Source organism: Saimiri boliviensis, chromosome 6 (assembly GCF_048565385.1).
Source record: "Saimiri boliviensis isolate mSaiBol1 chromosome 6, mSaiBol1.pri, whole genome shotgun sequence".
NCBI lineage: Eukaryota > Metazoa > Chordata > Mammalia > Primates > Cebidae > Saimiri > Saimiri boliviensis.
In genome coordinates this window covers 26,694,943-26,708,715 of record NC_133454.1, presented here as the reverse complement: position 1 = coordinate 26,708,715, position 13,773 = coordinate 26,694,943, and the positions used below count along the sequence as shown (strand labels likewise).

At 35.6% G+C, this 13,773-nt stretch overlaps 1 non-coding gene and 1 pseudogene across 1 annotated transcript; both read right to left on the bottom strand.

The window, feature by feature from the left end:
• Positions 1-92: 92 nt before the first annotated feature.
• Positions 93-9,653, bottom strand: LOC141584933 (ankyrin repeat domain-containing protein 18B-like; annotated as a pseudogene).
• Positions 9,654-12,342: 2,689 nt separating this feature from the next.
• Positions 12,343-12,555, bottom strand: LOC120360987 (small nucleolar RNA U3). Its single transcript, XR_005577352.1, has one exon. It is a non-coding gene; the product is annotated as a small nucleolar RNA U3 (small nucleolar RNA).
• Positions 12,556-13,773: the final 1,218 nt, after the last annotated feature.

Sequence of the window (13,773 nt, the reverse complement as noted above, 5' to 3'; positions counted from 1 at the left end):
CTAAAGCCATCTCACTAAAAATTATGCTTTCAAAACAAATTAATGAGCTTAATTCATTTTCTATTTGTTTATGTTTTGTCTTACTTCCTTAATTATTTTGACATGGAATTGTTAGCTTTCAATGCTATGTAAAGACTTCCTTATATTCTTCTAATTGGGTTCTAATCTCTTCATAAGCAGTTTTCATTTTGGAGAATTTACACTCCATATCTTTAAGTGTGAGTTTCATCTAATTTAGTGAAGCCGTATTACTCTTCTTTAAATATTCTAATTGTTTTTCATATTTTTTTGTTTCTAAAACAAATGAAAAGAATGTACTTCTAAAACAATTATAACCTAATTATCGTATAGATGTTGCCTTTGATTTTGAGTCAGTGATTCAGAAATCATTTTTAGTATTAATGTAATTTGATCATTTAAAAGTAATAGAATCCATTTATAATTTTAAAAATTGAACAATGCAGCTTATGATCAATTAAAAAGTATTACATCATTTTTAAACCACAATTTTCTCTTTTCCTAATAATCTTATGTCAATAGGTGTTAATAATCAAATGCTCCATAGTTATGATCATTACTCTAAAAGATCTATTTTGTTACCATAACAATGAAAATTTAAATATTTAAAAGAAAAAACAGATGCCACCTTTTATCTAGAACTCTAAGAGAGGCAGAGGAAACACAACATATACATACCAAAATACAATTTTCAATGAAATAAATGAAAGCACATTATAGATAAACTTACCTGATTTTAAAAACTAACCTGTAAACAGATTTCTTCTAATTTTCCTATTGTCTGCATTACCCTTTCTTCTAGCTCCAATTTATATTCTTGTACTTGAAGTTCTACCGTATTTTTTCCATGTGTCGTAAGATTTGGTATTTCTTTTTCCAACATCTTTTTATCCTCTTCAATTTTTTTCACATTCCTGTTGTACTTTTTTCAAAGATGATAACTCCTGTTGAATAACTTGATTGTTTTTAGCCAAATAGACACATTTTGAAGATATACCTTCCAGCTCCACTGTAAGATCATCAAACTAAATTAATAAAATAATATAGCTTGAAATGAAGTAGGCTGAGAATAATCTCATAAAAAACTAATAACAAAATTTCAGGTAAATTTATTTGCAATAAAATGTTATCTATAATGTAGATTTTTCAAATGTTAACCCTTAAATTACTCAGAAATTCCAGAACAAAGTTAAAGCAACAATGAGTCACAAAAATATATTTTTGACTATCATGTTTGCCACAGAATTTTTGCACTTTATCTTACTTTATTTTTCTGATAATTTTCGTTCTTCCTTAAATAGCTCTAAGTTACCTGTTACTACAGAGTTGCAAATCCCATTTTCTCATCATCATTCCCCAAAATTTGTCCAAAAAAAAAGTTTCAGAGATATTATATTGAGTTATTTAGGCCAAAGTCAATAAATGGTTCTCAGAATAAGACTTTGAAAATAATATAATACTCTATGCAAGGCATGGCAGCTCAGGCCTGAAATTCAAACACTTTAGACAGATCACTTGAGGACAGAAATTTGAGACTAGACAGAACAATACAGTAAGACCTCCAACTCTACAAAAATAAAAAATAAAAATAAAAAAATTAACCAGGCATGGTGGCTCATGCCTGTAGACCCAGCTAGTTGGGAGACTAAGGCAAAAGGATGGCTTGACCTCAGAGTTCAGGGCTACAGTGAATTATGACCACACCACTGAATTTCTGCCTGGATGACAGAAACAGACTGTATCTCAAAAAAAAACAAAACGGACCATATCTCAGAAAAAAAAAAAAAAAGCCACAAAATAATGAATGCTATAAATAAGGATTCTAATACCACAAGCCCTTCCCTAACCTGCAAATGTTTTGTTAATTTAAATTGCATTTTAATAAGTAATGATGTTGGGGTAAAGGTCATAGAACACACCACCCAAAAATAAATACACCTATTTATAGCCAACTGATTTTGGACTAAGGTGCCAAGAACATACACTAGGAAAAGGACACCCTCTTCAAAGCAATGGCACTAAATATCCATGTGGAGAAAACTAAATATCCATGTGGAGAAGAATGATACTAGATTTCTATCTAATACCATATGATAAAATAAACTCAGACGCGACTGAAGACTGAAATGGAAGGCCCAAAACTATCAAACTACTAGAAGTAAACATAGGGAACATGCTTCAGAACATTAGTCCACACAAGGATTTTTATGGAAAAGACATAGGCACAGGCAGAAAACAAACGATAGACACATGGTACTACTACATGAAGCTAAAGAGCTTCTGCCTAGTAAACAACTGACAACTGAGTGAAGAGAAAACCTGTAGACCGGAAGAAAATATTGTCAAGCTATTCATCCAATAAGGAACTAATATTCAAAGTATACAAGGAATTCAAACCATCTGATAGTGAAAAAATAATCTGAGTTTAAAATTGGGGGAAATATCTGATTAGATAGTCTTTAAAAAAGAAATTCAAGTGGCCAATAAATAAATTTTAAAATGCTCAGTATTACTATTCATCAGGGAAATATAAATCAAACCTACAATGTGATCTAATCTCACTCCAGTTCAAATAAATGGCTGTCATTGAAAAAAACAAGAAATAATAAATACTGGTGAGGTTTCAGAGAACAGTAAACTCTTACATGCTGTTGTTGGGAAGATAAATTAGTGCAGCCACTACAGAAAACACGAGGTTTTCTCAGAAAAATAATAGTGGAACTGCTGAGAGATCCAGCAACCCCACTACTGGGTATTGAGGCAATAGAAAACAATAGATCAAAAGAATACCTGTACTCATATGTTTATTGTAGCACTATTCATAATAGCTAATGTATGGAATCAACCTACATGTCCATCAACAAATAAATGGATAAAAAATTGTGGTACACATACATAACGAAATACCATTCACCATAAAATGGCATGAAATCCTGTTATCTGTGGCCATGTGGATGAGTCTGGAGGACATTAAGTGCAGACACAGAGAGATAAATACTGAACAATGTCACTCATCTCATATGTGGGAGCTAAAGAAAAATTGAGTGCTGGGCATTATGGTTCATGCCTGTAACTGTTAAGCACTTTGAAAGACCAAGGCAGGAGAATTATTTGAGGCCAAATGTTCTGGACCAGCCTGGGCAACATTGTGAGACCTCATATCTACAAAGTGAAAAATCAAACAGGTGCAGTGGTGCACACCCATAATCCTAGCTGCTCAGGAGACTGAGGTGGGAGGATCGCATGAGCCCAAGAGTTTGAGGCTACAGTGAGCTATAATCAAACCACTGTCTCTAGTCTGGATGACTACAGTTACCCAGCGCCCAGACTAGACTAGCAAGACCAAGTCTCTTAACAACAATAAAAAAGCTCATGGAAGTAAGGGAGGAGAAGCTGGTTAATGGATACAAAATTGAAGTTAGATAAGAGGAATGAGTTCTGGTGTTCTGTGGCATTGTAGGGTAAAAATGTTTAACTATGATTTGTTGCATATTTTCAAATCGCTAGAAGATTCTGAATGTTCATAATGCAAAGAAATGAAACATGGTTGAAGTACTAAATATGCTAGTTAGCTTGATCAGTACACACTATATACAAGTATCAAAATATCACTCTATAGCCCATAATTATGTATATAGATGTCAATTAAAAACAAAAGAGAAGATGCATTCATTCTATTAAGAGAACAGACTATGGGCTAGCCTTACTAACTTCCTTCTAATCAACAGAATGCAGTAAACAAGATACCATTTGGCTTCTCTATCTCAGACTCCTTTCCCTTCAAACCCAGCTCCCAGACTCTGAGAATGCTCAGGCCACAAAGAGAGCCCAGAAGTGCCAGTGTCAGTGTTCATGCTGCCTGTTCTAACCAAGGTTCCAACAATAACCAGCATCAACCATCGAAGGCATGCGTGAGCCAAGCTTCAGATGATTCCATTTCCCCAGTCATTCAGCAGTTCCTAGGAAGCTGAGGGGAGCAGAGAAAAGCTGTCCTGGCCAAGCTTTTTCCAAACCACAGATTTATGAACAAAATAAATGTTGTTCTTTTAAGCCACTAAACTCTAGGTAAATGTTAGAAAAAGTGAGTTTTAAAAAGAGACAACAGGAAACATAACTTATGCAGCAGAAAACGGTCTCCTTTAAAGCAGACTCTAATGAATGTTGAGATTATTTATTGATGACAAACATTATTGAGAAGCAGCAGATAACAGAGAGAGAGAGACATCAGTTTCAAAAGAAAAACATTTCCTACAACTCCCTTCAATTATGAACTATGATAACAAGGCAAAAATGTCTTTTTAGAATTTTTTCTCAGGTTAGGAAATAAGACTGAAAAGCAAGAAGACATATGATTTGAAAAAAAAACTCAAAATACTTGGTTAAATTATCAAAACCAGACATTTACCTGATTTCAATTAACTAAAATTCTAAAAAAAAAAAGTAAGCAGCTTTGAGTATGTATTAATCAACCTAGTATTTAATTTTGATTTTCCTTTTCTCAAATAAGAAATAAGAAGAACATTACGGAATTATTTTTAATCTTGACAGAAGTAAAAAAAACTTAAAACTTAGGATGTGCTTTGAGTGCTAAAAAATCAAATGCAATCTCTCCTTTACCTTACTTCAAGCTTGTTTGTATGGAGAAGTTAAGACCATTCCATCTCTGTTACATCACATTGCTTCTCTATAGCAAACAAGTTGGCTCTGAAATTTTGAATGCTAACCTACTATTTTTATCTTACAAATTGCCTGAACATTACCTGGTTTTTAAGTGCTGCACTCCTAAAAATTTTCCTTCGAAGGAGTTAATCTTTTTATTCCAAGAACCTTCTACTGAGCTGAAAAGCAGAGCTATGCATCTCCGTTTAAGTAAAAGGTTAGTACAGGGAACTGTGGTTTCTGAGAATGCAGGATCTGCACCAAGAGAACTAGCTACCAGTGGAAAGAGAATCTGTGAACCAAAAGATGACTTCACCTGATTTCCACTGAGAACACCTGAAAGCTAACACTGAAACTTCTCCTTACTGGATGCTAAACATAATGAGTCAGTAAGAGAATTATGAGTCAGTAAGAATTAATGCACTAAATATTAGACAATGTCAGCAGATCCTATAACCAAAAGTGACTGAAAATAAACTATACAAGGAGGCACTAGATAAAAGACTAAAGGTTTGAATAGAAAAAAAAAAAAAAAAAAAATGAACTGTCTTGTAAGCCTGACTTTCCATCATGCCTTAGAGTAAGTAAGGTATAAGATGACCACAGACTCTTTCAAGATGCAAAAGGTGAAGTTAAAGATGTTCCGCTACATTTCATTTTTATTATGACATTAGAAAACTGGCAATATGCAATCTAATTAAAAAAAAAATCTCTCATTAAATTCAATTTGGGCCTGGGATAAGACTAGAGATAAACAAGCTAAGAACTGATCGTCAAAAAATAAACCTGCACATTTATAGTCGATTTTTTACAAGTTTAACGAAACAACAAAATGGGAAAAAATAGTGTTTTAAACAAATGATGCTGGTACATCTGGGTATCCATATGCAAAAAATAAAGTTGGACTCTCACCAAATACTGTATTTAAAAACTAACTCAAACAACTAACTATAACAGCTAAAACTATACATTTCTCAGAAGAAAACATTGGCATACATCTTTGTGGCTGCATTTGACAGTGTTTTCTTAGCTATGATTCCAAAGGAAAAAATGGACTCAATGGACTTCAGAATTGAAACCTGCTATGTGTGAGAAAACAGTATTAAGAAAATAAAAAGGCAAGCCATTGAGTACAAGAAAATATTTGAAAAGCATATATCTGATCTGATAAGGAACTTACATCTAGGATATATAAAGAACCCTTAAAATTCATAAATAAGATAACCCATTTAAAAAAGGGCAAAAATTTTGAATACACTTTTCTGCAAAGAAGATATAAAGATGAATAATAAGTATGTTAATAGATGCTTAATGTAATTAGTCATTAAGAAAATATAGATCAAAACCACTTTACACCATAGGATGAAATCTTTGTTCTATAAAAAAGATGGAAGTAAGTATTACCAAAAATGTAAAGAAATTAAAACCATTATACAGTGCTGCTGGGACTGTAAAGTGGTGCAGCCACTTTGAAAAACAAACTGGCAGCTCCTCAAAAGGTTAAGCATGAAGCTACCATAATATGAGCTCATCACATGTTTCTTCAAGAAGCAAACAGTGAAATTAAGGACAACTTAGTACCTGAATTTCTATTACTTTAGACAACTGGTAATAGTAAGTAACATGACTGAAAAATGATTCTAAAATTTGCTTTGGTACTGGCATAACAGAAGACATAAATCAACATATTGGAATTGAGAATCCAAAAATAAACACACATTTATGGTCAACTGATTTTTTAGCAAGAGTACCAAAAAGAACAACAATAAGAATATTAATTTGTTTAAAAGAATAGTTTTTTCAACAAATGGTACTGGGACAACTGGATATGTACATGCAAAAAAATAAAGATAGACTCTGAGCATATGTCATATCTAAAATTAAAGCAAAATAGAATCTCTAAACGTATGCGCTAAAACTATAAAATTTTTAAAGACAGATATAAATCTTTGTGGTTGCAGAAAACAGATTAACAAGACTTTATCAAAATTTGGTATGCCTGCACTTGAACAGACACCATCAAGAATGAAAAAAAAAAAAAAAAAACACACATTAAGTGAAAGAAAATATTTGAGAATCAGATCTGTTAAGAATCTTACATCTGGCCGGGCGCGGTGGCCCAAGCCTGTAATCCCAGCACTTTGGGAGGCAAAGGCGGGCGGATCACGAGGTCAAGAGATTGAGATCATCCTGGCCAACATGGTGAAACCCCGTCTCTACTAAAAATACAGAAATTAGCTGGGCGTGGTGGTGTGTGCCTGTAGTCCCAGCTACTTGGGAGGCTGAGGCGGAAGAACTGCTTGAACCCAGGAGGCGGAGGTTGCAGTGAGCCGAGATTGTGCCACTGCACTCCAGCCTGGCGCCTGGCGAAAGAGTGAGACTCTGTCTCAAAAAAAAAAAAAAAAAGAAAAAAGAAAAAGAATCTTACATCTAAGATAAAGAACTCTTAAAATTCAGAAACAAAAAGCCAACTGCATTTAAAAATTGGCTACATTTTAGTAGACATTTCTCCAAGTGTCTTGCAGAATTTTATGTGCTCAGGAGTGACTTGTCTTGGAGACAAGTCACTCCTGAGCACATAAAAAAATGTTTAATTACTCATTAGGGAAATACAAATAGAACCAGAATAAAGTATCATTCACGCCACGAGAAATTAAATCTTTTTAAAATGAAAAATGTGAAAAACGTTGGCAAAGACACAGAGAAATCAGAACCCCCATACAATTTTGATGGGATGTAAAATGGTGCAGCCACTCTTGAAAACAGATTGGTACCTCCTCAAAAGGTTACACAGAGTCACCATATGACCCAGCAATTCCACTTGTAAGTATACACCCAAGAGAAATGAAAACACGAAAATGGACATAATTAATGGCCAAAGAATGGAAACAACTCAAAGGTCCACAACTGATGAATGGGTAAATAAAATGAGTGTTATATTCATACAGTGGAATATTACTCAGTAATGAGAGAAAATGGGAGTACTGACACATGTTACAACAAAGATGGGCCTGAAACTGTTATACTAAGTGAAATAAACCAATCACAAAAGACCATCACATATTGTGTGGTTCCAGTGACCTGAAATGTCCAGAATAGGCAACTCTATAGAAACAAAGTAAGAGGCTGGGTCGGGTGGTTCAGGTCTGTAATCCCAGTGCTTTGGGAGGCAAATGGAGGTGGATCACCTTAAGTTGAGTGTTTGAGACCAGTCTGACCAACATGGAGAAACCCCATCTGTATTAAAAATACAAAACTAGCTGGCCGTGGTGGCACATGACTGTAATCCCAGCTACTCGAGAGCCTGAGGCAGAAGAACTGCTTGAACCCAGGAGATGAAGGTTAGAGTGAGCTGAGATCATGCCATTGTACTCCAACCTGGGCAACTGAAACTCCATCTCAAAACAAAAAATCAAAGTAGGCTGGTGCTTCCCTAGTTCTGAGGAAGGGCAAAAAGGCAAACTGGTGGATAATGGCTAAATGATACAGACTTTCTTTTCAGGATCATGAAAATCTTCTATAATTGATGGTGGTGATGGCTACACAAGACTATGCATATACTAAGAGACTATGACTTATACATTTTAAATGGTTGACCTGTATGGTATTTATATTATACATTGATGCAGCTGTTTCTAAAAATCCAGTGGCAGGATCTAGATACATTTCTTAATCCTCTACTTTGGATATACAAAGATGAGGAAAAAAATTGACTTTACTTTGTTAAATCAGGTTTTATCCTAAAGGTGCCTCCTTACATATTTTAAGTTCAGCCAGAAAGTCTCTCTGTACATTGTGAACTATAACAAGTGGAGGTATAAACAGACCACAGCCTACACCTGTGCCAACCACTAAGTCTTGGCCAAATATAGTCTACTGTTCAAACCATGTTCAAATAAGGCAAATGCCTAGCTGTAACCAATCCAGCTGTGTCTGTACCTCACTTATGTATTTAGTATGTAACTTTTTATGTCCATAAATCTTCCACCATGTGGCTGTGCTGGCTTCTCTGAGCCTACTCTAGCTCAAGAGGCTGCTTGATTCATGAATCATTCATTGCTCAATTAAATTAGTATAAATTTGATTTGGCTAAAGTTTTTCTTTTAACAGATGGCATCAGAAGTGGGAACTGAAGTACAGCTTCTAACAACTCCCAGGAATATTACTCAGCTTTCAGAGGAAATTGAGTACTGATACCTGTTACAACATAGATGGCCAAGAGAGGAATCTGTCTGCTTTCAATTCCTGGGGTTTCATAAGGAAAACAGGTTTTTCCCAAAACAGGGTCTGTGGTGCCTAGTCTGTTTTACCCAATGAGCCCCAGGCTATTAGAAGTTATCTTAGGTCCCCTCTTGTGTGCAATAAGAATGGCAAGACAAAATGGTGAAAAATAAAATTGAGTTGACTGAAGAGAGAAAACTTTTTTTTTTTCCAGAAAAATACAATCCAAGAGGAGAAAAAATGATGAACAGGTTTTAAATATAACTATATCTTGGATATCCTATTTTACATCAATTGACTTTTAACTACAGTATTCTGTTTTTAAAAAAGTGATTTAAATCTCTTGTTACCTGACTTTAGCTAGGCCAAATAGCCAATATTTCTGGCTTTTGAACTTTTACAAAAGTAATCTCCCAGGTGAAACTAAAAAGCCCTAACTAAGGTTATGGCTTAACCGCTAGTGTATGAGATATTTTCAAAGAGGTAGTAAGCAACTTTTGCAAAATCTAGAACCTCCAAAGTTAGCCCAGAGAAAGAAAATTTCAAGGTGGCAGTCAGAAGTTGTTGACAGAGGGAAAGAGAATCAATAGATGACAAAGGTCACAGATACCAAATGAGAAAGGGCTCATTCTTTGAGCCAAGAATTGAAACCAGCTGCCACTGTAAAAAGGCAAAACCTTAGCCACTAGGCCACAGAATTGGGCAGTTTCCCTTACTCTTCCCAGAAGGAGCCTAGAGGAGCCGATTTCGAACATGCGACGGCTTTTTAACTGCTCACGATAAATTTTAGAACTCTGACACCAACTCCAAAAGTCCTATCCTCTAAATAGTGGAGACCAAGAGAAAGTACTACCATGTGGTACCAAGGTGAAGCTGCCAAGGACGTAAAACAAGATGAGAGCCGCTGTCATGTGTGGCCTACGGATAAATACATCACATCAGGTAGGTACAGTTGTATTGCATTAACGAAAAGACTGCTTAATTAAGTGAGCAGGCTATTTAGCTCATTCATTTGATTTTAGATGGTATGGTTTATGAGGACACTAAGTAAGGAACTACTCCAAACTCTGATTATCTTCCCGACAGTAATCATAGTCTTAGCTTATAAAAAAAACAAACAAAAACAAACAAACAAAAAAAACAAACAAACCTGTGTGGCCCTGAGGACACTGTAACCTATAAATGACATGCTGAGACTAGAAACCCAAAGTGATGGTAACTGAATGTGGCACTAAGACCCTAAATTTTGGCCACAGTCTCAGTCACGTAAGTGAGAACCTGACCAAAAGGGGAGAATTTTTAAATCAAATTGTGAGAGGCCATTGTTTAACACTGATCTCATACACTAGGTCCCAAGAGACCACACCAAACCAAAATGGAGTCACTCATGCTAAATGTGACATGATCTTCAAGGAAACACACAGATCCTTGAACAGACCAGGTTTTGTTTTTTTCTCCTATAAAAAGGATGTTCCAGCATAGGAAGGTATCCTTTACTCTAACCCTTACAAAAGTAAAATAATCTGAAGTCATTCCCAACTTATAAAACCAACTGTTGTGCTACGTCCCAGTGGGTTTCAAGACCAAACAAGTACATAATAATAGGGACATCAATGACTCAAGTTTGGCCAATCCCTCAAAACTGAGAAGATGACCAAAAGGGGAAAATTGTTCAATAAAGTTTAGCCTAAAGCTCCCTCCTTACAAATGTTTCCCTTGAACTATAACAAGTAAATGTGTAAACAGACTGTAGCCTACATTTGTGCCAATCACTGAGATTTGGCTAAATGTAGAAACCATGTTCAAATAAGAAACATGTTGAACTGTAACCAATCCAACTGTTTCTGTACCTCACTTCAATTTTCTGTGTATCACTTTCCTTTTTCTGTCCATAAAACTTCTTCCACCACATAGCTGCACTGAGTCTCTGAGTCCACACTGGCTCAGGAGGCAGACCAATTTGCAAACATTCATTGCTCAATTGAACTTTTAAAGTTTAATTTAGCTTAAATTTTTCTTAAACAACTTTTATTGTTAAGCCAGCATAATTTTGGTTTTAGTTACAGACTCTAGTAAGTAGCTATGTGAAACCATTTAAGCTAATCAATTTAGAGACTGTTACTTCACAAAGTTTGTGTGGTCTTTTTAGTAATTTGTACTGCCTGTTTTAAAACAGCTTTCTATATTTATCTGTTTATTTTTCGTAAGTTGGAGTACTCTACCCAGGTGGCTTTGTCACTAAAGTATCTTAATATCTTCTCAGTAATTTTCTTTTAAGTTTATGGAGAGTAGAAAATTCTTTATAGTTTGGATGGATGGAAATAACCCAGGAGGCAAAGTTTCTCATTTTGTCAGCTGTCTGGGGATGTGTGCCTGTCCTTTATTCGAAGGGGCTAAACTAATTTTATCCCTCAAAACTTGCCCTTACAGTCCCACATGCTCAACTTTTCTACAAGAGTGCCTGTACCTGTGAGAAAAGGTGTTTATATAAATTTACCAGTAGGACATTAGCAATAAAAATAGAATGGGACCAGTGGGATTTAAAATAGCTGTAAATTTTGGAGATACCAATAGAGAATGGTAATTTTAGCTGTTTTACCCAATTTTATAAGCAATATATAGAATTAGCAGTTTTTGGAACCATGTCTCTTTTGTCCAGGCTGGAATGCAGTGGTGTAATCTCAGCTGCCTGCAACTTCCACCTCCCAAGTTCAAGTGATCCTCCTACCTCTGCCTTCCAAGTAGCTGGGGCTACATGGATGTACCACTATGCACAACTAATTTTTTTATTTTTAGTAAAGACAGGGTTTTACCATGTTGGGCAGGCTGGTCTCAAACTCCTGGCCTCAAATAGTCCACCTGCCTTGGTCTCCCAAAGTGGTACAGATGTGAGCTACCGTGTCCAGCCCTAAATTAAAAGTGTTTAAACACAAAGGGCATAAGCCCTACCTAGCTCTGACAATGACAGAAAAAGAACTCACAGGTAACTAACATTTAAATTATCTAGTATTAAGGCATAGAATAAATTATTTTAAGATAGAAGATAAATAATTTAGTATTTATGTCTTTGTATACAGGCCTAGCCCAGTATCACATGAAAGCTTTTTTTTTTTTTTTTTTGAAACAGGACCTCCCTTTGTGACCCAGGCTGGAGTGCAGTGGAACCATATCCACTCACTGCAGCGTCAACTTTCTGGGATAAGGCAATCCTACTGCATGCCCCACCCCAAAGTAACTGGGACTACAGGTACAAGCCAACATACCCAGCTAATGTGGATTATTTGTAGAGATGGGATTTTACCATGTTGCCCACAGGCTGATCCTGAACTCCTGACCTCTGATGATCTGCTTGCCTTAACCTCCCAAAGTCTTGGGATTATGGGTGTGATCTACCATGCCCAGCTTAGGTTTTTTTTTTTTTTTTTCTTTTTTTTTAATTTAAAAACCACTCTAAATGCATCCTCTCCCTCTTATACTCCCAGAGGAAGTGAGGAATTATCATCAACGGCAAATGGCAGTTGTGGCAAAGCAACGCCAAAAGCTGGCTTCCCTTTCAGGAGAGAACGCTGCCTCTTTTAGTGGTTTCTGGTGCTCTACACATTCAGAGAAACTTCCCTAGTAACAAACTATAGAAATGATCCCTAAAAGTATAGTCTTAGCAATTTGTATTGACTGTTATCTTCTCCCAGGTGTGAAGGTAGGGCTTTCATTAACTAGAATTTGGTGCCAGATATCAGCATTAACATTTAAAATTCATCAGGAGCCAGTGCTATCTTTTAGATGAGATAGGAGTACTCAGGATTCAAACCCCTGCAACTTAACAGCAAAAGGGTTAACTTACACTATTTGATAAATACCCTTTTGGACGTGGCTGGAGGAGTCTCTCAGCTGATGTGCAATAATCAATCTGGAGAAAGTGATACTGAAGTTCATGACTTAACTGGAAGCTGGAAGATTTTACAACCTTGCAGAGGTTAATTTTTACAGTTCTGATAAGCCCCCAGCTATAAGTCTAAGTTAGAGACTTTATTCAGTATTTGATTTTTGAGGCTGTTCATCAAAAGATGTTAGAAAGCTCAAAATGTCTGATTACAAAAGAATCACAGGCCATTACAAAAGTTCTTCATTTTATCAGAGTGCAATAAAAAGACATTAACACCAACATAGGAAGTTACACGGATATACGAACCTTACTTTTAAAGTTTAGTTTTGTAATAATATTTAAAAACTAACTAAAACAAGACAGGAATTATCTTAAAATGTTTGTGGATTATTCTAGTTACCAATGACCAAAAAAAGGAACCTTCTTCAGTGACTGTTTTTTCTTATGGGAAGCCTATTTGGATAAGCTGACAGTCAAACCTGATTTAAAAAAAAAAAAAAAAAACTTGAACTAGTCAGATACAGTAAGAATATGCCCAGTGTAATGTGAACACTATATCATAGAGGTCTTGAGTAGGAGAACATGTGACTCTTAGCCGCAGTATGGGAAGTTGCCTAATTATATTGAAGACTTTGAACATATATTGGGGCTGAAAAAGACAATACCCCAAAATGAAAGCCTCAGAAGCACCCTCAGAAATACAGCTTTTAATCTGACCTTCTCCTGCCCCTGTTTTCCTCAATTCCATTCTCCCTCAAGTCTGGCCATAGAAACCAAAATTTTCCTTTTCCAGGTAGGCCCCAGAATCTGTAACTTTTTGTTTAGAAACAGCCATAAAACTTTAAAAGTATTAATCTGATTTTTTCTCCACATTTCTCTCTAAGAACTGACAATAAAGAAATTATCTGACCTTTCTTGTTTTACTGTAGCTTACAGGTGCCCCATAGCTAAAAGGAAGAAAATGCTTACTCAGAAAGGTTAAGAAGAATCTA